A 23,815-nucleotide genomic window follows, 5' to 3' on the forward strand; every position below is an offset into this window, starting at 1 on the left:
AGCCTTTGTAACATCAACTGAGTTACACACTTACTTTGAGCTGCCTGGAAGAAACAATGCAGCACAACTGCTGTTTCTTGGGCTAATGTTCACTCCTTCCTCACTTTTGCAAGAGTTAAAACCTGCTTCTAACCATGGTGGTAGAGACGTCACTACTGTGGCAGCTGGGTCAAGTGCTCTGAAAAGGCCTTACGGCTGCATCTTTTGCTTTGAAGGCATGTGCTCTGTTACACATCTTAAGGACGACAGAGCCTGCAGCTAGCTCCCTACCTGCTGTGATTGTGCTGGCTACTATAAGCCACAGGGATCAGCCCGCACGGCAAGCAGACGGAAGCCTTCCCAAAAGTAGAGAGGCAGCAAAGCTGGGAGCAAAACAAGAAGTAAAGCAGGCAGCTGGCAAGTCAGCACCAGCACAAGCCACACGGGACCCTGTGCTCCTTGCGACAGCGTGCGCAACACCGAGCCCTACTTGCCACAGGCAGGCTTCCCACCCCTCCTCCCTCCGGGCTGTCAGCGCCCCAAACCCCCACCCCCCCCCAGCCACCTCCCCCTCCGTGCCACGATTCCCCTCCCCAAACCCACGGCTTCACACCCAGCCACCGGGCCCCGTCCCACAGCAGCCCCGGCTACCTCAGGCCGCCCCACAACGCCCCCCGGCCCCTGCCGCGCACCGAGGCCCGGCCCTGGGAGCCCACCGGGGCCCGGCCCAGCCGCTCCCGGCCCCCCGGCCCCGCTCACCGGCCCGCGGCCGCTCCGCCCGCCCCTCGCAACGGCGCTTCCGGCCTCCCCGGGCCGCTTCCTCCCCGCCCGCCCCGCCGAGGGGCGGGCCTGGAGCCGGGGGTTGGCCCGGGACGGGGCCGCGGCGCCTCCCGGAACGCCCCTCGGGGCCGCGGGGGGGAGCCCTGAGGGAGAGCCGCGGGGTGGCGGCGGCCTCCGAGGGGCGTCCCCTCAGCAGGGGTCCCGTTACCGCCGAGCTCTGCCCCCCCCCGAGCCGCTTCCAGGCGCTGTGGGGATGGGGTGGGCGCGGGGTGCCTCGACGTGGCACCGCCACCACGCCACCGAGGGTTACTGTCACCCCAAAACACAACGTGTCCCACATGGAGATCCCCCCCCCGTGTCTTTACATTCACAGAATCACAGAATTTCTAGGTTGGAAGAGACCTCAAGATCATCGAGTCCAACCTCTGACCTAACACTAACAGTCCCCACTAAACCATATCCCTAATCCCACCCCAGTGACCACTGAACACCTTCAGGCGCAGTGTACGAGGCCCTTCCTGAAGCTCAGCACCCAGATCTCTGCTCTCCACACATCCCTTGATTCACTGCGTGTGCCTTATCAGGCGCCGCGGGGCGGGTTATGAAGTTCTTATTTATGGAAATATCAGCCACCGGCTTATCTGACCTCTGGCCTGCCTGCGAATGAAAGTAACGTCTGCCCTGTAGAAGGCCCAGTGTTCCTGATCGATTTTCTGAAGATTTGTGCTTTGGTAGGCCCTGTTGTCGGAGTCCCAGCCCGTGTCGCTACAGATCATTAGCTGCTAATAGAAGCTGTATGTTCGCAGCCCTTGTCATGCGCTCACTCTTGCGCTGCTTGATTTTTATTTTTATTTTTTAATTGCAAGATGTAGGTAACCAGTAAGCTAGGTACCCAAACTCCTCCGTTTCATTCCAGTGCTGACACACCGATTTTATATATCTGGATGAAACTTTGTTATTTCTCACGTTAAACCTCTCTGTGTAATTCCCCTGTCCTTCTTAAGCACCTTCTTAAAATCTCTCCCATTCTATTGGTCACCTGCAGCCATCAGTAAAGCCAAGTGTGACCCCACACTCACGTTTTACTTAGCTTTCTCTTTTGTTTCCCATCTTTCCGTTTATTTAATCCACGTGGCAGCGTTCATATTCAAGCCAATATTGGTTCATTTTTCAAGTAACATTTTACGAGGCAGTATATTAAAGGCTTTGCTGAAGTCCAGATATATTATGTACATGGCATTCTCTTCATCTGCTAATTTTGTAAATTAAATCAGAGAAAGTAATCAGCTTTGTCTGACATGATTTGTTCTCTATAAATCTACACCGCTGCTTATTGCACATAGATCTATTATCCTTTGTATTATTTTATTTTATTTTATTTTATTTTATTTTTTCTGCTTCTATACTGTCTGTGGCCAGGAACAGAAGTTATTCTGAAAGGGTGATAATTGCCAAGATCCCGACTTCACCCTGCTCCCCCCTAAAAGACTGGTACTGTGCTTGCTCTTCCTCAGTCCTCTGGCACCCTCCCTAGTTTGCTGAGATACTTCAGGAATAACCGTAAGAGACGCCTTGAGCTCGTGGCTGACTCCTACACCCCTCTAGGGCAATCACCATTTAGCTTCACTGAGTTCTCTCCATGCCATTTCTCCAACTCGTCCTTTATTTTGTTCTGAGCTGTCATTTTAACATTTTCATTACCTTTTAGTCGTCTGAGAAATTTCCGTGGAAAAAAAAATATTAAAAGAAGAAAAACAGTCATTCAGTAGATCGTTTTTATCCAATTCTTAATGTGTGACTTCAGTTAAGTTACTTTCTCTGCATCAATTCATCTCTAAATGTCTGTGCTTTTGTAGTTTTAACCCTTTCTATGGCATTAACTCACTCTATTTGACTGCAGCATTTTGTTTTCCCTGTCAGTTTCCTATTTCCAATACAGGGGTTTTCTTTTTACTCTCAGATCTGAGAGCCAATCCCTCCTAAAATCTAATCCTGTTTTACCGCTGCAATCCTTTTTCATGCTTCAGGATATAAAACAGCTACAAAATGTCTGGGTTAGAGAGAAACTCCCCTGATGGGAAGGTTATTCTGTAAACATCCACTTCAGAGCTTCTTACCCCTTCATTTCGATCACTCCGTGCTGGCTGCGGTTCTGGGCAGGACAACAAATTAGACAAACAGTTGTGTAAAAGCATTCCTGTGTTGGTGTGTCCTGGGCAGATGCACAACAGCAGATGCCCAGGCTAATTTCTCTTATTTTCCATTTGTTTTCCCAAACAGTTCTCTGCTGTTCTTTTGGTCAGCAAGCTGTTTTGCAACTGATATAAATTTTACTTCACCTGCCTATTTTTATTTTTTTTTAACAAATTTCAGCATTTTAAACTAAATTTCAACAGATGTCAGCAGCTTCTTCCTGATTTGGGGGAGGTGGGGGCTGATTTTCTGGAAGAAGGTTAAAGGTAGCAGAAGTGTTTTTGCAATTTGCAAGAGTCACAAGAACTACTAATATGATCCAGAAATAGTTCATTCACAGTACAAGAAAAAAAAAAAAAAAAAAAAGAGGCACTAGGAGTTGGAGAAATAATAATGGGGCAATTGGGATAATCTAGTTTTGTACAGTTTATGATATTTCTGTTCTGTCTCACAAAGTCGAGAAGTGAGATGGTGACTATAAATTCTGAATCCTTGCCTGAGTTCAACGTAATCCCTCATCCCTGGAAAATTATTTAATCTTTGTGTAGTTTGTGGATTTCCTGCATGGACAACAGGAACTGGTCCATCTTCTCAGCATTCATTTTGCTCGTGAAATGCTTTGGGCATGCAAAATGTTCAGAATCCTATCTGGATTGTTAGCCTTTCCTTGGCTTTGCACATGCAGCTATACTTTTCCTGCCCAAAGGCTGTCGTGACCGGCACCAAACTGTTTCTGGGACTAGAGATGGGAGCGGAGATGGTGGTGGTGAGGGACATTCCTGAGGTGAGCAGGAAAGGAAGGTCCGTGGGATGCTTACAGCACGTTGTTGCTGCTTCTTTGCCCAGCTCATGCTCCAGCTGGCACAGGGAGAGGTATGGCCTGGTAGGACGGGAGGAGTAAAGGGGTCGTTGCTCTACCCCCGCAAATGATCTGAGTGGTCCCATGGTGCTTCTCAGCAAAACCTTCCAGGGGTTAAAAGGAAAAAGAGAGAGACAGAAAGGGGACAAGAGACAAAGGGAGGAATAAAGTCAAAAAATGTGCCGTGAAGCTTCTTGCAGCAAAATGCGGAGAAAGTCATTTCCAACTTCTTTCATCTCGGAGATGAAGCCACTAAATAAAAGGGCAGCGCAGAACACAAGGGCTTTTAATCTGTCTCATCTCCTTCATAATAACTGCAAATTTTCCCTGGGCTCCTGGGAGTGAGCCTCTTTCCTCTGTCTTTGCCTTATCTCCCCCCTCCATATTTCACAGCCGGCTCGGCTCCCCTCACTCGGCTGCCCCCGGCCTAGTCTCCGAGAGGCCTGTGGGAGCCGCCAGCTCCCAGGGCCGCATTGTTCCCGGCTTGGGAGGAAGCTCAGGGAGGGAATTGAAGGCAAGTCAAAGGGAAACGGCATCATCGCTGCTTCATTAATGGGAACCTTTCAGCAGAAAACATATCAGAGCGAGGTCTTTTCAGAGGCAGTAATTAGCAATTTGGAGCCTTCCCCCCTCAGGAGATGCAGCTGCGATCTAACAAGTGGGAGCAGTGCTCGCCTCCTTTTACGCTTCGTATTTATTGTTTTTCATTTTCTCCATCTTCCTCCCATTGTCCGGCCTCCTCCTCGCTGCCAGATAAGGGCCCTTTATTAATCGCTCCCTTTTAATTCTTCATTAATGATAATAACTTTCTCTGGCGCGCGGAGAGGAGTTAATCTTTCCTGGGTATTGAGAAAGGACAGGGCTGAAAGGGAGGGAGTGAAGAAGTGCATGGTGGACAAGGCTGTACCACCACATACTGCCCTCCCTCCCCACCACCCGGAAAGAGCTCCTGTAGACTTTGGCTGTCGAGCCGTGAGATGCCCCTTGGAAAGTCCTGGGCTGACAGTGTGGATTTGGTAGGACAAACCCTGGCTCAGGGAGCAGGTATACTTGGGCCAGATGGAGGCAACTCCTCGGTGTCTTTGCCAAAAAGCCAGTGGATTGGTGTAACTGGTGGTCTGTGTCTACTCATCTTGTAGGAACACTCCCTCAGGCACCTTCAAAGCCCAATTTTCAAACTGCCAATATTGCCCAAATTTAAATAGCACCTGCAAGTGGAAAAAAAATGCATCTGGGAGGCTCTGCACAGGACAAGGCCCTCCTTGGTGCCTCCCTCCGACCAGTCTGTTCTTTCTGAGCACTGAATGGAGATGCAGATCCAACCTTAGTCAGGATTCACGAGGGATTTATGGCTGCAAGCACCTGGCTGAGCAATGACCATGTGTGGAGCATGTGGTGAGAGTTGTGACAATGGGCCAGTCCTGCTGATATGGCCAAGTCAAATTCCTATCTACTGTGGAGAGGGTGCTGTGAGCAAATAGGTGTGAGGCAGCTTAAAGCAAACGTGGTTATTTCTGTGATAGGCAAGAGACAAAGCATCACAGATGCAGAGTTCCTCAGGAAAGAAATTTAAATAGTAAGAGAAACCAGTTTTACTTGGATTCTTCCATGGCAAGGGCATTTATATATAGTATGCAGGGTGCTAATAGCGTTGTAACTTAGAAGTAAGTTACAAAAAGAGAAACTGAGTGCAAGCAAGGCAGGAACTGAAGAACCACTAAACAAGTTACAGGAACACCCCTAGTCTTACAACCAAAAGGCCAATCATGAAGCTCCTCATCTCTTACTTAACTCATTTTATTTGATGATTTTCTTTACTTGGCAGTAGATCACTGCCTCCTGTATAATTGTAACAGTCTGGGTTCTTGCTGTGCCTGCCTGTCCCCCAGCCATCGCTGGTGTAATAACAGTGGCCTCTGAGCCACCCAAAGGGGCACTCATCAGTCTCCCAGCTGGCCTCTAGGGCCCAGCTAAATTCTGTGAGTTTTCTTTGATGCTCAGAAAAGAAATACGTTTACTGTGGCAGCAAAGACCTGGAAGTGGCACTGGTGATGCTGGTGGGCACTGGAACATCGTGGACGTTAATGTCAGGTGGCAGGAACTGGATGCTAGCTTGCCGTCAGCAAGAGCAAGCAGCATTTCAAAAACTGTGGGCCTCAAACACAGCCAGCAGAGATGAATGCAGGGATCACCCACAAGGACTGGTGAAGCCTCAAGGAGGGTGAAATGATGACTTTTTCAGTTATAATAATTGCAGGTTTTGCTTCCTGAAGGTCCTCTTGCTCCCCTCCTGTTGTCCTTGCACCTTGTCATTATCTGCCTGTTGCAGTGAGAGCAGCTGGAACACGGGAATGCAGAAGGTCTTTGTAGATAATGCTGCAGGGCATGCCACAAGTCTGCATAAAGCAGCCAAGCAGAAGAGGCAGAAGGCCTCACTGGCTGTATTGTCATTTCCAATTCAAGGGGAAGATGAAGATGTCCTGCTAGCTGCATGTATGAGCAGGGATGGGCGTTTCAGCCAGGGGCGCACTTGTTGGAGGAGCCCTGAAAGTTGTCTGGCATCTGTAGGTTGGTCTGGGCCTGGTGCTGCTCTTTATACATGCATCTCTTATGCATATGGGTCTATAAATGCATAACTTTAGAAAGCAACCAAGACGACAGCATACCCTGAGTCACAAGTGTTACTAAAACCTTTGCACACAGCAGCAGCTGGATCCCTGTCCCAGGCTGTACCTAACCTCCCTCTGCCCTCCAGTCCAGCCTGCAGCCAGGACTCCCCTCCCTGGGCTCCATGTGGTTGCTCATCCCTTCTACCATCTCTTTCTTCCTGCCCCGTGCATTTTCCTGGTCCTTACCTCTTGTTGCTCGGGACCTGAGCTGATCTGCAAGCCCCCACTCCTCGAGCAGATCCTGCTCACTGCCTTACCTGGCTTTCACGTGCTGGGTGCTGCGACTTTCCACGGCTGTTCCCAGCACGGAGCCCAGGCACCCCCCTCCTGCTGCCCCATGCAGTGGCCAGGGGAGCCTGTGGTGCTGACATTGCCAAGCCTTTCGGAGGTTTGAGAGCGCTTCATGGTAAGGAAGAAGGCGGCAGCATGGATCTGCGGGGAGGGGGAGGGGAGCAGCCTGACAATCCCCTTCGAATTATAAACATATCCTCTTTAAATACATTTCTAAGGATAACATTTGTATTACTGCGTCCTGTGGCTGCTGATAGGGCCCTGCTTATCGCCTTGGTCTCTCCTCCTTTCTCTGGGCCCTGCTGGGAAAGGTCCCTATCTGGAGCCGAGCTGGCAATCCTCCGCCAAGCAATTGTTTCAGTCCAGGGGAAAAATTAATTTCTGCCTATCGTTAATTGAGAGAATTGTGTGGAGAGCTGGGAGGGGGGCTGGTGGGGGGGAGCGGGGGATGGAGTGGGGAAGAGAGAGATCGTGTTATTAACAGTGTCCCTTTCATAACCAAATACCCTGATTTCCATCAGTGAGATGAGAGGCTCATTACAGCAAGAAGGTGATTAGAGAACTTGGAGGAGCTATCAGGCTGAGCAGGAGAGTGGCAGGGAATTCGGGAGGGACTTGCAGCAGAAGGGCAGCCTCACCAACCAACCATCCCCTCTCACCCTCACTGCCTTCTCCTCCACCCCTCTTCTCCCTGTTAGGCCGTGACCCCCTGCACACATCACAGGAAAAAGCCATGAAGAAGTTCCAAAGATCAGCAGTTTCAGCTGGAGAGATGCGTTATGTGGGGGCAGAGGCTACAGACTCATAACTGAAAACCCACTGGAGATGACCAGGTCCTAAAGGCCCAGCTGAGAGTTCATTAGAATTCCTTTTATAATCAATGAAGAAGATGCAAAAAACATTGACCTCCTTCCAAGCTACACAGGGAGGTCATGCATGGTCATTCAGGGTGTCTCTAAATTGATTCCTCAACAGGTGGCTAAAAACTAGGGCTCCTGACCATCTCGATCACCAAAATTACATACAAGTAGAAGAAAACTACCCCTGATGCTACTCTGATCCAGCTTTTGCACCACTCTTCGCATGCACATCCCCTACAAGATATTTCCCCTGTTTTAGAGGTATCAGTGCTGTGATACAGCCCACCAGCCCCCAAGCCATCTCATGCACCATGTGTACGTCTTCATGAATTTGCTGTCCTTCAGCTCACAATTGCTCCCCTGACAAATAGCTGCAGAATCCCCTTGATTCCTGACATTGCTAGAAATAACTTTCTCCCCCTTCGGGAAGGTAAGCAGCCTTGAAAATTCATCCAGCCCACATAAACATTAGGGGATGGGACTCGGATAAAAAGTTGAACTTCTCCCACCCTGCATGTGAATGAAGCAATGAAAAAAATCCATCAATTTAATTTTCCTTCTTTTTTAATATAAATCTTTGGCATCCCAGAACAAATCTGCAGTGGACAAGATGATAATAAAGATTCTACTTAATTAGAGCAATCTATCTAACCCATTGTTAATATTAGTTAATGCTTTAGTTATTAGGGTTTTTCTGTTATTAGTCCATTGCCAATACTGCACTTAAGACTGTTAAAAATCCTTTTCTTAGATGATAAAGGAGTCTTCAGCAAGTTCCAAACTGGAGAGAAAAGGTGCAACAGAGAAGTCAAAGTATCAACTGACCAGAGACAGACTGAGAACATGATGGGGACTGAACTCTCCCCTTCCTTTGATGAAAACCACTCCTCTAGGGTAGAGAGAGGGGCAGAATGCCTCACTCCCAAGACTCCAAGAAACTCGATATAGTATGGCACTCACCATAAATTGATGTGAAAATAGAAATACTTTTAAAAGGTAAATGGACTTATTTTCCTCTAAATCACGCAGAACATGAAGGCAGACAGAAGTGTTCGGTTTCACAGTACACAGAGTTCTCAATAAAGTAGCACAAACAACCTCTCCTAACTCCCACCCCATGCAGATCTCCTACCTCTTCTTAGCCTAATCCCATCTACCCATGACCATGTGTTGAGCTCTAGTAATCTCCAGCTCCTCAGGGAGATCCAGACAGAATCCAAAGCAGACCCTCCACACAAGGCAAACCCTCCCATTTTAGCACTAAGTTTCATTGCTTTCAAGTAGAGGAAACACCCAGAAGTATGTGGCCTCTTGCAAAGCTAGCTGGAGGGCAGAGTGGTCACCGTGGTCCATTCCATCCTTAGCAATTTCTCTTTGTTCACTTATCCCCATGAGACAATTACCAGAAAACGGCAAATTGTTAAGACTGTCTGTGCCAACAGTTAATAGTAGGCACAGAGCCAGACTCAGAAAACTTTGAAGTCAGAATGATTTGTGAGAACTTGTATATTTAGCCTTTCCTCTTTAACGCAGTCCATTTCTTGCTGATTTCTTGTGGAAATCACCAGTAAAATGGAAATGGAGGAAAAAAGCCTGTCATAGTTTGTGTTAGTCATGTCATCTCCTAAAGATGCTGAGAGCTCTGTCTTGAATATCTAGTATTATCAGTCAATTAATAAATAAAGAAGATCCCAAATTCGTAGGTAGCTTTGGTCTAATACAATTGATAATTAGGCCAACACAGACTTCGTGGCTCCTCTGCTACTCTGACCTCTGGCCAGAGGGGCACTGGAAAACAAACAAAAAAAAAAAAAATACAGTCACACGACCAGCAGTACTCAGCCCTGGGCAGTTGGACACAAGCATCCTCCAGCCAAGCCATAAAGAGCTGCAAGCTGGTGGTAGCCTCTGGCTGTGGATACCTAGTCTGAACTATTGTCCCGCACTTACATAACTGAGGTTGTCTTCAAGTGGCGAAATCAAGGACTTACATCTCAAATCAAAAATGATCAGGCACTTGAAAAGCCTCAGCTGCTAGCTGCTTTCTGCCTCAGACAGTAGTCTGGCACCAGCTTTGCGAGGCTGCAGCAGTGAGGTCTGAGGAACAGCCTGCATGGCTGCTTCTCATCCTCTCATTCTCTGCAGCACATCAGGAAAATGGTAAAGATGGGAGAGTGCCTGCTCAGCCTCCCACTAAATCCATCCCAGTCGACGGCTCTGAAGTGTCAATTAGACTGACTAGTGTAGAATGAGACCAGGAAAGAGGACAACTGGAATACAGAAATGGAACAGAAAGGGAAGATATTTGGAAGAAAAAGATCCAAGTAGTGACAGTGAACCAAAAGCAGTGACTGAGGTAACTCCAGAAGGTGGATGGGAAAAAGAAGAGAGGATTACGGCTTCTCAGAGAGGAAAAAGTGCTGAAAAGGAGAAAAAGAACAGACAGAACTTTAATATTAGAGATATAAGATCTATGTGATCGTTTCATTAAATGGGTCAGTGAGAAGACAACATAAAAGTTGACAGATGGTATACAAAGAGAAAAAATTAAAAGCAAATTAACTGAGGGAAGGTGGGAAACCAACCAAGAAAGTACCTGCAGCTTCAACGCTACTGAACTGAAATGACCGATGTTCCTACTTATTTTTACTTTCTTGGCCATCACCCTGCATCTAACTTCTCTTTGCCTCTTTTTGTTGAGTCTGTCAGCATGGGATTCAAAAGGGACAGTGATTATTTTGACCATATCTTTCTGCATTATCATGAGTTATTCTAGATCTCGTAATGAGACAGCTAAAGAAGAAAGGAGAGCATAACTGAATGTCACCAAAGCATGCCGAACTACCTCAGCAATAAAGAAAGCTCCCTCCCACACACACAGCTGGTCCTGCTGAAACCCTTCTTGGTGCTCACAATGCTTGGGTGACATCGAGGGCCAAACTGCTGTTAGCTGGAGCCCTTGGAGAGAATGGGACAAAGGTGCGAGTGCTGGAAACCAGTTCTTAGGGCAACTCAGGTGCTCTGATGATCTGTTGTGTCCCAGGGCAGTGCAATCTGGGACGGTGCTCTGTCACCGGGTGTATGCACTTCCCAGCATCTTTGCTCCAGAACATCAGTTCAGCACAGAGAAAGAAGTGAGATCAGCCAAACTCATTGAACGAAAGAGAACATGACACCTGTACAAAGAGGGACAGACAAACAAGCAGAGCTACAAGCAGAGAATGTGGGAGAATTTCAGGAGGAAGAGTTTGAAAAACAGAAATGTGACTACAAAGAGAGGAGAGTGAGGGTGAATTAGACAGAGAGAGATGGAGACAGGGGTCGTGTTTGGAGGAAAGAGCACGGGGGGAGAAAGGAGGGGGCAAAGTCCGAGGCACTCAGCGAGTTCAGAACAATCTCCATTCTCCGCAGCGCTTTCTGTTTAAAAAAATAAAAAAGGAATGATGGAGAAGGGGAGAGAGTCAGACAAGTTTAATGATGTGTGTTCAAAGCTCAGATTGGAAAAATGACAGAGAAAAGCAGCCTGTTTCGGCTCTAATAAATTGTTCTTTGCTGTAAGAGACGCCTGTCGCAGCATTAATACAGGGCCCTAATACACGGGTCAGGGTTAAGTAATTTTCTCCGGCAACTTAAGCGAATAATGAAGCTGGCAGCGGCTAGTGGCGCAGTGGGAGAGATGGCCCGGGCCGCCAGCACTTTGTCTTCATTTATTATGCCAGCTCTCATGATTTGGGTACTGGCTGCAGCAACGGGAAGCCTCCGCTGAGGAGATATCGCTTCATTTCGGCAAGGTAATGAAAGCTGGGATGGGGGGAGGATAAACCAATTTGCTGGCTGACATGGGAAGGAGTGATTTGCAGACCTGGGTGAGGGAGGGGGGTGGCCAAGCGAGAGGAAGCACAAGGCTAAACCAAGGGGGGTGCTCAAGGCCCTTCCCTGAGGTAATGGCACCATGGTTGTGGGGAAGGCAATGGAAGATCAGGCAGGAGGGGACGGTGGGGCTGGAGCTCAGGAGATATGCTCCTGAGGGGGCAGGGAGCAGGGAAGAGCCACCAGGGAGGACAGCAAGGGTAGGAGAGAGGCAGAGGCTGGTGGAAGAAGCAGCGGCTGGAGCAGGTTCAAGGGCTGGTGGAGCAAAGTTGAAGAACACGCAGTGGTGGGATGAGGAAAGACAAGCAGAGAGCAGCCGTGTTGGGGAAGGCAAGCACAAGAAGCAGGGTGAAAGGGAGAACAAATAAGGTTGTTTTGTCATTGATGGTAAGGGAGACTCATGAGCTCCTTGTCTGAGGCATGGACACTCAGGAACTCACTGAAGTTCACCCCCACCAAGCTCATCACTCTTGTCATGAGGGAGAAAGTCCGGATGAAGCACGAGGCTACCCTGCAGCCACAGCACTCCAGGGAGAAGAGGGAACTTGTGTCTCCTGGACTCTCTCCCCACCACACAGGCTTAGGCAATGCTGCTCCAAGCCTACTTCTTCAAAGCAGATTAGCAATGACCGATTTGGTGGCTTAACTCCCCAGCCATGGGTGTCACTCAGACCAGGCCGGGCATAGTGGTCGTGTGCTCTGAGTACTCTGCACTGCTGTCTTCTCTTCTCACCCTGCCTGAGGGATATATCCCAGCAGCTGGGATGCCATCTTCATCCCTGTTCCAAAATACCTGCACCTCTCAGAGCACATCCCTACCTCCTTCAACCCCTATGCTCCCTGCTCCCAAAACAGCACAGAGAACAGAGCCCGGACAGAGTCGAGCCTGGGACTCTTACATTTCTCTCCTCCTCCCCCTCCTCTCGATGTGGGTTAAGGATTTCCAATAAGGACCAAGTGTTGGAGGCTTAACACTGCAGTCTCTGGAGAAGCAGGCCAATTTCACACTAATCTTCCCCATGAAGGGAGAGAGCATCGGAAGCAACAATTACATCAAAGAGAAGTTAATGCTGAGAAGCAGACGACAAAAAGGAGCTGCTTTCAGTTTCAAATGAATACACACAGCTGGATTAAGAGATCAGGCAGCTCAAAGCCTGTATCACAAGCTTTGGTACCCAGGATTTAGCCAGCAGGGAAGAGTTCTGATCTGGGGGCTCTTTGAAAGGAGAGGAGGGTCTTTATGGAGCACTGCAGGTATTTGAGAAGAGCTGGGTAGAAGACACAGAAGGCTGATCTCTTGGCCTGGCCTCTGCTGACCTCTTCTAATAAATATCATGACAGACTCAGATAATGAGATGGGCTTGTGCAGCCTACATAGCTCCTGAAGGCTTCCTCCAGTAAGCGAGTGGTTATCCTGATATTTCCCCTTGCCCCATGTGCTAGCAGACACCAAATCAGCCAGGGTCTCGCAGCCCTCCCTCCCCTTTTAGTCTGGGGCATTTCAGCTGTGTGGGGAATAGCCCTTCAGGTCCTGAGATGCAGGCAGTCCTTTCCCTCCTGGCAGGAGGCACATTCAGCTTCAAGCGCGAGTAGCAAAGGCAGCTGAGCTCCCTGTAATATAAAACGCACCCTCTGGAGGAAAGGAGAGCAGAGGCTGATTGCAGTAATGTGTCTGTTGTCCCATTTTAAGTGGTGCTGAAGTGAGTCCCAGCACGCTCCCCCCACCGGGAGGCTGACAGGTGTAAATCCCGCGATGAATGAAGGCACCGAGCCCTATAAAGCTGGTGTCTCTCCACGCATCTCCGCTCTGATTGACTTGTCCGCTCTCTAAGGCTGACTCTATCAGCTCCTTGCTGCCTCCAATTCCAGGTGTGATTTAGTTTGGAGATGAGAGGTGACAGTTAACATTGGTACTCGTCAGTGTAGATCAGACACAGTCACGCTGTCTTCTCCTGCCTCGCTCACTTGCCTCCTCCCCCATGCTCCCCACCCCTCGGGTATCTCCCACTCTTAGCTGTTGCTCTCATTCTCCCTGCCTATTCTCTTCCAATCCCTCTTTTTACCATCATATCTTTTTGCCTCCCATCACCATTGTCACAGCTCATCTGCAGCAAATCATTCCCTTTTGCTTCTCTTTTCTGACCCAGAATAACAAATTCTTAATGCCTTCTTCAAGGAAGCTTCTCTTGTGCAAAGACTTGGAACAGCTGTTTTGGCTTGTCCTTTCCAGCCCCCTATAAAGCCAAGCAAGTAATATCTCACAAATACCCTATTTGCCAAAATTAACCTATTTCTCCATTCATGAGTTGTTCATTCAGGTTTAATTCTCTTGAGTGTATTTGCTGTTTGGAATTCACCAAACGGCTTTGAGGAATGAGTTTGGGCTTGACAGAAGAAAAAAAAGGGTTTTGCACTTGGTATGTGAGATTACAACTACCTTGTTTGGTTTGGAAGGGCTTCTTGTGGTCCATATGCTGTAATATTGTACAACAACCCTAGAACCAACGTTTCTGATACAAATGCTCAGATTTCATATTTGGAATTCCTCCTTGATTTAAGATTCCCAGTTCACCAAACAGCTCCTGCCAATGCCTACTGTCTGTAATCCTTATGGAAAAGGAACACAATGGAGATGAATCACACTCAGCAGAGGTAATAACTGCAAGGTCTGATGTAATCACACAGCTCCTTTTAACCCAAGTAACTTAATACTCTATATCAATATTAGTCTCCCATTTCCCACTCATGTTCTATTTTAGTCCCTAGTACTTTGCATAAGAGGTTTTCTTTAAGTCACACTAAAAATACAATGACTCCAGCATGATCAAATAGGAGATGACTCAGTGGACAATGCACTGGTTAGGTTAATCCTTTTTTCTTCCTACCCTTATAATTTTCAGTAAGTTTTGTAGCTGATTCCCAATGATGTATGCTCTTCTCTTTTCCAAATGGTGGGTCACCCATCATCAAGAGTTTTACCACAAAAGAGTAGAATCAAGTTTACAGAAGACAAGCTGGAAGAGACTGCATGAACAATGGAGAACAGGCTAAGAATCTGTCTGGACAGTGAAGTTCAAGAAAAAGGTGAACCAGCCAGAAGGACCCAGGGAAGCTGAGCAAGAGTGATCAGAGACCTAGAAAATCTGGCCAGCAAGGTAGATTTATTTAGTCTAGATGGAAAAGAAGACTGGAGGGGTACATGATAATCTTCAGATACATTATCGGGGTGCTTCAAAGAGGCAGAGTCCTTGGAGAGTAGAAGTTGTCCCCTTAAACTTCATGAAGGGAGATTTAGAAAGCTGGGAGAACTTCTTGGCTGTCTCTGTAGCAAAGTCCTAAAAGAATGTGGTTAGAGAGGTGGAGGTAGCACCATCATTTTTCCTAAGGAACAAGGTAGGCAAGCATTTGGAAGGAATTACATAGGTATTTTGGGCCTGGATTAGATTAATTTTCCCACTGTAATTTCTCTGAATCTGCAAATATGTTGATGACACTGCTAATGTGACAAACTACCCGTAACTCATAGTCCCTTCCAGAAATAAACACACTACTGAAAATCTGCAGTGGAATCACATCAGCATGGAAATTATAGCAATATGAGGCATGAGGTAAGTTCCTATCTATGATTCCCAGCATAGTTACGACAAAATGGAGAGGAAAAGGAGAAGAGCCACTATACATGTACCATGACACTGCTGAGAATCTGGAGGAATGCGGCGTCTTCTTTGCAGGAAAGACCAAGATGTATAATTTGGAAACTGCAGGTTGCCTGTTCCAGGTATTGCTGAGTTTTGTGATTCTTTCTAAGTTTAGGTGTTTTAATGATAAAGTAAGTTATGAGTCCTTGTGCTTTAATGAGGTGTGACAGTAGTTCTGTCCAGGCCTCGTGAAAAAGACACTTATCCTTTAAGAATACACTTATCCTTTAATTCAAACTGGATGAATAATATTTACTCTTAGCTTATTCAGTGATATTTTTCCTCTAACCAGAAATTATTCCTCTGGTTAAAGATCTGCACTTCGAGCTATACCAGTGTGAGAATAGTGATGCTATGAGAAGCTACTAAGGTCAGTTGATTCCTTCACATTTGGTCTCTTTTGGATTGGTTTTGTTTATTTATTACATAGGTTTTGTTGATATCTGTGTATAACCACTCATCCTCCTATCCTGGAGGCTCCATGAATAAGATCTATCCCAGCCCTATGGATCACCAAGAAGTCACATCTGTTCCTCCTGACACGTTTGCCCCTTCAGTTTGAAGGACTGTCCTTCCCTCTACCGTCAAATAAGGCTAGTCAAAAGCTCAAAGTGGCACTGTGTACCCCATTACCATCCTCAAACTACATAAGTTTATGGGGAGACCTTAATTGTGTAACACACCAGACCTGTGGACAGAAAGAGGAAATTCAAACAAACAGCCTACCTGGTGCATCTGGAAGATCACTCAGGCAGCCTCAGCTTGTCCACAGAAGACTCTAGACATGGGAAGTGCAGAGGGAAATGGGCAGTGCCAGCACTGGGTGCCTGAGCCTACCAAATTCTGTCAGCTGAGCCCAGCAGATTTTGCAGGCCTATCATTTCTGTACACCTGAAGACACCCCTGCCAGCGTAATGTTGTCAGTGCTGGGATGCAGCAGCAGAGGGGACTTGCAGCACTTCAGTGACCAAAAGCCTCTCCAATCAGTGGGCTACCTCCTGATCCCTGCAGCTTTCCAAATGCCCTTTCTCTCCATTCTGCCCTTCAGAGGCTCAAAGTTCAGTTCTGGGGAGCACAGAGGCTTTTACACTTCCTACTTCTCTTGAAAACACAGAGCCCGTTTCCCATACCTCGCTGTATGTCCATCCGCTCCCCCTCCCTGCCTCAGCACCTCTTTCCCTACCTCCAGCCCGGGTGACGATCCATGAAAGCCCCCAGCAGTATGTCACGGGAGTGATAATTACATCCCCCGCTCGCATCATGCCGCCTGCTGCTGACCTCTCACCCCTCCTCTCTTTTAATCACCCCCTGGCATCAGTCACTCTGACAGGGCAGCGGCACGGCACACGTGACGTGTCAGCCCGGGGACATGACTTATAGGGCCCGGCCGGTGGACAAAGGGAAGGGAGATAGGCAGCATAAATCTCCAGGGTGAATAAAAGAGAGTGATGGGGCACTCTGCCGGGGCCTGCGTTAGCAGATTCTCGGCCTCTTGTTATTCAGCCCAGAGTTATGGTGATGAGGAAGTGGCCGAGAGTGACACGCGCTGGTCCCAATCAACCTTGCGAAACCTGTGGAGACCTGGAGGAGCCTTAATGTCACGCCTGGCTGGAGGGCCCCAACGAGGCGCAGGCGCATGTGGGCCAGGGGAGCAGCCGGGGCAGTCCCCAGCCACCAGAGGCATCTGACCAGCAAGGGCTTCATCTGTCGGGGCAAGGCACTAAGTCACGCAGAATGAGGACAGAAGACCCCGGGTTGTACCTCTTCACTTCAACTGAGTGTGGCTGGGGCAGGATCTTCACATCAGAGCACCTGCTGGTGGCCCAGGACACCTCCAGCTTCTGCCCCAGCTCACACACCAGCCCTCTGCCCACTCACAGGGTCACCTGCCATACATCTCCTTTCCATCTCCTCCTTGCACTCACCTGTTGCTTGGGATTAAATCACAACAGTCAGCTGCTGCTGACTTCACACCTTCAGAAAACATAAGTTCAGGAGAGCCTACACGAGCACACCACAGGTGAGGGGTCTCATTGCAGAGGGCTCAGCACAGCCATAACAGCACCCCACATGTCCTGTGGGATACCCTCTCCTCCTATTTTAGTGTCCCCAGCCGGGTTCCCCTCCGTGCCCACCATCCCCCAGCCCCTCAGCAGCATGAGAGGAGACTTTTGGCTGGGCTGGTACCTGCTCAGCCCCAGAGATGAGACCAAACATGGCCCCACACCTCCCACCCCATCCTTCCTGAAGGCCCCATCCTGCCTCGTGGCTTCTCTCTGGGCTGAGGGGGAAGCCCTGCAGCCCCCTGCCTCCTCGCCAGCTGGGTCCTAGTCTCCGAGATGGGAACACACAGCTCCCTGCCCTCCTCCCCCCCATCTGCCTTTTAACGATGATGGAAGCTGCTGTCAGCGTGCAGCGACAGTAATAAACACTCTTCTTAATAACACAGGGTGTCCCTCTTATTAAAATGAATAGACTTCTGTGGTGAAGCCGGGCTGCCTGCCTTGCAGCCTGGTGGGGACAGCAGCCCTCGAGCAGAGCAGTTTATCTGCTGTAATTACTACAGCAGCTTCGGCTCCAGGACATCTCTAGTTACAGCACGGTACTGTAGCCCCAGACAGAGGCACACGGACAGCCCAAGGTACCTTCCAACACAGAGAAATGCAGGCAGATAATTACGTGCATGCCTGCAAACACCTATAGTAAGTGCCATGATGCAGAGACATAGAGCAGGGTTAAATGCACTCACAGCCAGGCTTGTAGGCATCCTAAGCCCCACTCCTTCCTCTTCTCTCCTGCATAACAGGCATATTAACACACATCTGTAACCACGCTGTGCTGAATACAGGTAGAAGAGGACAAATACTTGGCCCGTGGGTGAGAACCCCCTCCTCCAACAGCTCACAGTACACATGCTCAATCTTTCCTGTTCCCTGGTCAATGAGAGCCACAGGATAAATGTCTTTCAGGCTTTATATACCAGCATTTCTCACCCATATGGGAGCTGCCTATTTCCCACCCACTGATTCCACAGGATCTCTGTATCCCAAGCACCCTCTTTCACCCTGCATGCTGTAGCCAAACACCAAATTGGGCATTCATGGGACAGACAAGGAAATCATCCAATATGATGTTTGACAGCAGTTCTTTTGGAGGTATGTTTGGACTGGCTATCACAGAAAACTCTGTGCATGCTTTCTGGCCTGGGAAACCAAAGCATTCCTCTCCTCTGCCCATTTTCACAGCATTTACTAAGCTGTCTGTTTCTGCAGATATGCCCAAGGGCTACATGCATGTGAAAGAGCTGCACTTGGAAGCACTTTTTGCTCCTTTGGAGGATTATCCAAGGGGGAAAAAAATCTATCAGAAAGAAAAATGACAGTAGCACATCCCTACATCCAACAGTTCTCTGGACTGCAGAGACCCTGCAAGACCAGTTCAGGTCTACTTCATCTCACCCATCAAGGAGTAAGTAATCACAGAGGACCAGACCTCAGCCACTGCATCGTTTTTCTGCAGCCTCAGTGCATTAAGGCAGCTTCCTGCATTGCTGTCACCATCAAACCCTGAAGAACTCCCTCCCTCGCAGGCCTCAGGTGTTGAGGCCCACCTAACCTTGTGGTGCTCCTCACAGAAGGCCCAGCAGCAAATCCAGCAGTTGTCAATTTAGCGGAATCAAAATCTGATTTGTGTACAGCCAGGAGAAGCAGTCTGCAGGACCCTACCACAAAAAAAACAGACTGAGGTATACCTGCCTTACCATCTGAGAGAGAGACTGGCCCTTCCTAGAAAATTTAGGATATTGAAACCTTACTGTTTTCATTGGTGTTTGGTACAGTAAGAGACTAGGGCACTGGAGCAAGTAGGAAGAAAAGAACACAACAAATAATGATGAATAAACCAGTCTTTCTCAGCCAGTGGTTTCCTGGGTTCACAAGTCAAATGCTTCACAAGAAAGCTGCAGACCTGCTGTTTATGCACATTTCTCAAATCCCTCATGTGTCATGTCCTGAATTATCCATATTTCCGCTCAGAGGAAGGCTAGCAAGGATATATTTTGGGGGGTAGCTGACAAATGCAAAACAAGACAAGGATTTAAGATCCTTGTCTTGAAGCATATATAAGAATGCTTCCAAAGACTCAGTAGTACCCCAGAATGAATCAGTCTCTACCTACTTGCAAACAGACTACACCACATTTGTCAATGTTACTTCCACCTTCCCAGGTTCTGGCATGGATGCTCCAAAGCCCACTTCTCACCAGCAGACCTAGACTTCCAGATTCAAACAGCTCACCTCACTGCCAAGGGCTGCTGGCCGGGGCTTTCCGAGCTGCAAGCCTCTGCTGGTGGAGAGGCCTGGAGCAGCAGGGAATGGGTGCCCTGCAGGGAACCCCAGGAGCCAGAGAGGTCCTGATGCACTATCTGCATAGCAGTAATGGGTGCTGCATGCCACGCAGATGGAGAAGAAAACTATAGATACATAATTTTTCTTTCCTTCTGTTGAGAAAGCAGTTGAAACTTCATTCACTGCAGCCCTTGGCTCAGGTAGCAACATCAAAGAAGTGCTGCTCTCTGGAGGCACTGGGCAGCAGCTCATTGCCTGTCACCACACAGCACATGGAAAACACAAGAGGGAAAGAGGTTGCAGTGTCCTGAGTGAAGAGTTTCTCAACCATGGATACTCCAAGTTCTGAACAGGCCTCCTGCTTCATGTAGCCTGCAGAGGAAGTTTTTGCTTGAGGACACAGTTCAGTGTTGCTACAGTGAAGTGAGTCACATTGGAGAGCAGAGGACCAGTCTTCCAAAAACCTCAACACCAGCGACACTGTTTGCAGTGACACCAAATTAACATCAAGGTTTTGCTGCTGGTGCTCCTTGCTGTGGGATGCTGGAGAGCTTCATCACTCCATGCAGGAGTTACAGCAGCATGCACACAGAGAAAAAGGCTGAGAGCTGTGGCCAACAGCCTGGCCAGAGGATGAGGAGACAGGGAAGGACCAGCTCTTAATGCTCTCTAGAAAGCTCAGACCATGGTTTTGGCAAGTCCGTTTCTGAGCAGGTGCCTCAGTGGTTGGACAGAGGGCAATGTGTGCCACCCAGCTGCAGAGCTGTGCGGTGCTGAGCAGGGTGTTGGGAGGAGGTGGGCTCTGGGGAGAGCTGAGCAGCAGAAGGCACATCCCAGAGACTCTCAAGTGCTTGACATCCAGAGAAACTGAGCCATAAGGATTCAGCCCCATGAATTCACCAGGCTCACATGCTCTACGAGGCTGTGACGTGTCAAGAAGCAGATGAAGAAATTATTCCGAGCAAGTGTATTTTTCTCCCATTGCCCCGCAGACAAGCACATACAGATAAAGAGAGACCTCTAGTGATGCTGGAGGGACTTTGCCTGTCCTCCCCCTCCGAGCATCCCTCGCAGCCAGAAACAAACAGCTCGGTTGCTCTGACTAGTGCAGTAATCACTTTCCTCCTGAGCCAGGGAAAAACAGGGGCCACTCGTAAGAATATTTGCTCAACCACAGAGCTGGAGAGGTGCCACTCTGAAAAATGGGCTCAGATCTTGGCTACCTCTGCTTCTCCAGTTGCAGCCTCCTGAACTCCAGCACGGTCCCAGGCATACACTTCAGCAGGCATGTGGAGAACAGCAATTGCCAGGGCCAGGAGATGCTCAAAATTGCAGCCCAAGTGCACATGTGGCTGAAGTTGGCATCTGGTAGGAGAAGGAGCTCAGCACAGCTGGAGGCAGAAGCAAGGAGCAAGTTGTGGCTGAACTGTCACACCAGGAGACACTGCATCTCCCTCACACAGCTCTGACAACTGCAGCATCACACATACAGCCGCAGGACAGAACAGCACTTCGGTTCTTGTTGTATTCAACCCCAAATTCCCAGGGTACAGCCTCACAGCAGGTGATGGACTGCATGTATGGGTGTGTTCATGCCAAGCTCCCCATGCCCAGCACAGGGAGAAGGCAAGCAAACACCACCAACATTCACCATTCACCTCCTCAACTCTGCCCAAACAAGGGCAGGACACAGAGCCAAGAAAAGAATTGCTGTCTGAATAGATTTAACAAACTACTACATTAAGCTTTCCAGGTATGAAAAGGATTTGAAAGGAAACACCAGAAGAGGCACAAGCTAGAGGCACACCTGGCTATGGCAGAGGCACACCAATTGCTCTATGCAAAGTGAAAAGGCAGACAAATATAACCTGTCCTGTACACCCATGGCAAGAAAAGAAAGGAAGAGCTCCTGCCACCTTCTCCTCAGTTCAGAGCCTTGATTGCTCAGTTAGCAGCTCCTGTGCTCGCTGCCTTCCACTCTGCAGTCTCTCCTGTTGCCCAGCCAGTCTGTAAATCAAGAGGGAGCAGCTCTTTTCCTGGACTTCTTTTCTCTTGTGCTAGTCCAAGCCCCGGTGACCTCCTGCTGGGAGGAGGGGGGCAGTTCACTGGGGCTGTCGTATTTTGCTGGAATGTTTTATTTTCTGTGCTGAATGAAGAGTAATTGTGGAGGGGAGGGAGAGCGCAAGCACAAGAAAGTGTGTGCACTGCCAGCCAGGCTGATGTCCTTGTCCCACAAGGTTATGGAACCATTTTAGCTCAAATAATAATAAAAAAAGCCTCATAGAAGCAAGGGATTCATAAAACAAAATATGAGCTGGGCATTTGGCAGCAGCTGCCCACAGAGTGGGAAGCACACACTGAAGTCTGGAGGTAGACAAACTCTGTACCCTCCCAGCAGCTCTGCAATTTCAGGAAACTGGCAGGGTTTATCATAGCACAGGCATGTATGGGCACACATGTAGCAAGAGATAGCTGCCACAAGCCCGCTTGCTTTCCTTGATTACTTGACTAATGTTAATTCAGATATTCAGGCCCACAGAACTGAGAGGCACTCAGACTAAGGAGCACATCTGACCCACATGTGAGCAAGGTGAGAGCAGCTTGCCCAGGGAGCTCCCCCTCTGCCCCACTGGGTCCCAGCACACTACACAGGCACAGCAGAAATGTGGCTTCAACTACTGTATGAGGCACTTGCACTGAATGTTTCTTTCCTATTTAGAGGACAAACATCAAGAAGTACAGAATAACAAATCAGCCTACACCAGAGACAGAAAAGCCTCCCCTCCTAGAATTCAAAAACTATGGGGACTTGCAAACTTGGGATGAAATCCCAGGAGATATATAAATTCTTCCAAGTGATAAATAAGGCCCTGAGGATCAAATTCAAGACTTTCTAGAAAAAAAAAAAAAAAAAAAAAACACACACACACACAATTGTGCATTGTATTTTGTTGAGCTACAATAATAATTACTATTTCTTTGTTGTAACAGACCAGGCACACATGAAGATTTCCTGACTACAAAGGCTATGCTGCTTGCTGATCTCTAGTCTGTCAAGACAGACATTTGGAGCAAATTCAGAGGGACTGGGGACAAGTTAGGACTACCTGGTACTTTGGAGGTTAATAAGCGATGGGTTAACAAAAAAGCATACTGAATAATATAGAAAAATCAACCCATGTTGTTAGAAGACAACATCTATTTCTTCCTGATGGGTGTTCTTACATTAAAAAGCCTACAGTTAACTATGAAAGCTGAAGGCAGGATCTGAGCAATCAGGTGGGTTTTGAGTTTACAACTCAGCACAAAAACTAGACTAATAACCAGCAACCACCAGCCTACACTGGAAGCAGCTGTGCCCATCAACTCTCCAAGGTCAACGATTCAAGACCAGAGAAAACAAACCATAGGAACAAATAGAAAGAGAGCATGAGGACAAATCAGAAGTGCTTTACTGAAAGAAAATCAGCTATGATTAGTCTACAAATAATCTTGAGCAACATTACAAGAGAAAGAAACATTACCAGGACTTGCAAAACAAGGATGCCATCTTGAAGAGGCCACTGATAAAGCTGAATTACAAGGATGTGAAGGCAACAACGTAATCTGAGCAGGAATCACAAGGATTAAATTGCTAATTTCAGCACAGCTGACAAACAGCTTTGGGATGCCAGGATGCAAACTCCCCAAAACACTGTTTGATGCATTTTTCAGGGACTAGGGGCTTAGTAGAGCAGTGGCAAAAGTCTTGGGCTAAATTTAACAGTATTAGCAAATCCATGCCAGAGAAGCAGTAAACTTGAGAGACAGAGAGCAGCAGGCATACACAGTGCTGAGGGATACAAGGCCACACACACTCACCTGTTTGCTGTCTCCAGACCAACTCCAACTGGTGATCCATGTCAGCAAGCAGTGAGGATGAGCTGTTCTTAAGGGAGAGTGGCCCCAAAAGCAGGGGTAACACAAACCCAGGCAGTGTCTGGACAAGGGCACAGTCCTGTAGCACAACAAGCAGAGGCATGGCCCATTGACAGGCGCAAGCAAGGCAAAGCAGTGAACCTGGCCCAGCAGCCATCCAGGAAGCACAGCCTGAAGCAGCAAAACACAGGGCTGAAGTGACCGCTGCAGTATTGGTGTGGGGTCTATCTAGAAAATGAAGCCAGAGACACAGCTAGAGACCTATAAACCTATAGCAGGGCTCAAGAAGCAACTATGGCCCCAGGCTGGGCTTAAATGGGCCCACGGGCAGAGAGAGGGTGGGGTGCCCCAG

At 48.3% G+C, this 23,815-nt stretch overlaps 1 protein-coding gene and 1 long non-coding RNA gene across 16 annotated transcripts in view; both read right to left on the reverse strand.

The window, feature by feature from the left end:
* The window catches only part of GPATCH2L (G-patch domain containing 2 like), a 38,279-nt gene extending 37,398 nt beyond the window's left edge, over nt 1–881 (reverse strand). For 4 of the 11 annotated variants that reach the window (XM_068683158.1, XM_068683148.1, XM_068683157.1 and 1 more), the window contains exon 1: nt 739–881. The gene's annotated coding sequence lies outside the window, so the exon portion shown is untranslated. Of the gene's footprint in view, nt 1–34; nt 224–270; nt 363–630 lie in introns of those variants that run through there. The other 7 variants (XM_068683150.1, XM_068683153.1, XM_068683149.1 and 4 more) reach the window with 7 other exon arrangements.
* Nucleotides 882–2,529: 1,648 nt separating this feature from the next.
* Nucleotides 2,530–23,760, reverse strand: LOC137857081 (uncharacterized). 5 transcript variants are annotated; one of them, XR_011096973.1, is made up of 3 exons: nt 23,407–23,760; nt 6,738–6,912; nt 2,530–3,915 (listed from the first exon to the last, which is right to left on the reverse strand). It is a non-coding gene; the product is annotated as an uncharacterized lncRNA (long non-coding RNA). The 5 variants fall into 5 exon arrangements; XR_011096971.1 differs by lacking the exon at nt 2,530–3,915 and adding an exon at nt 5,362–6,131; XR_011096972.1 differs by lacking the exon at nt 2,530–3,915 and adding an exon at nt 5,362–6,149.
* Nucleotides 23,761–23,815: the final 55 nt, after the last annotated feature.

The sequence above is a fragment of the Anas acuta genome, chromosome 5 (genome assembly GCF_963932015.1).
Source record: "Anas acuta chromosome 5, bAnaAcu1.1, whole genome shotgun sequence".
Classification (NCBI taxonomy): domain Eukaryota; kingdom Metazoa; phylum Chordata; class Aves; order Anseriformes; family Anatidae; genus Anas; species Anas acuta.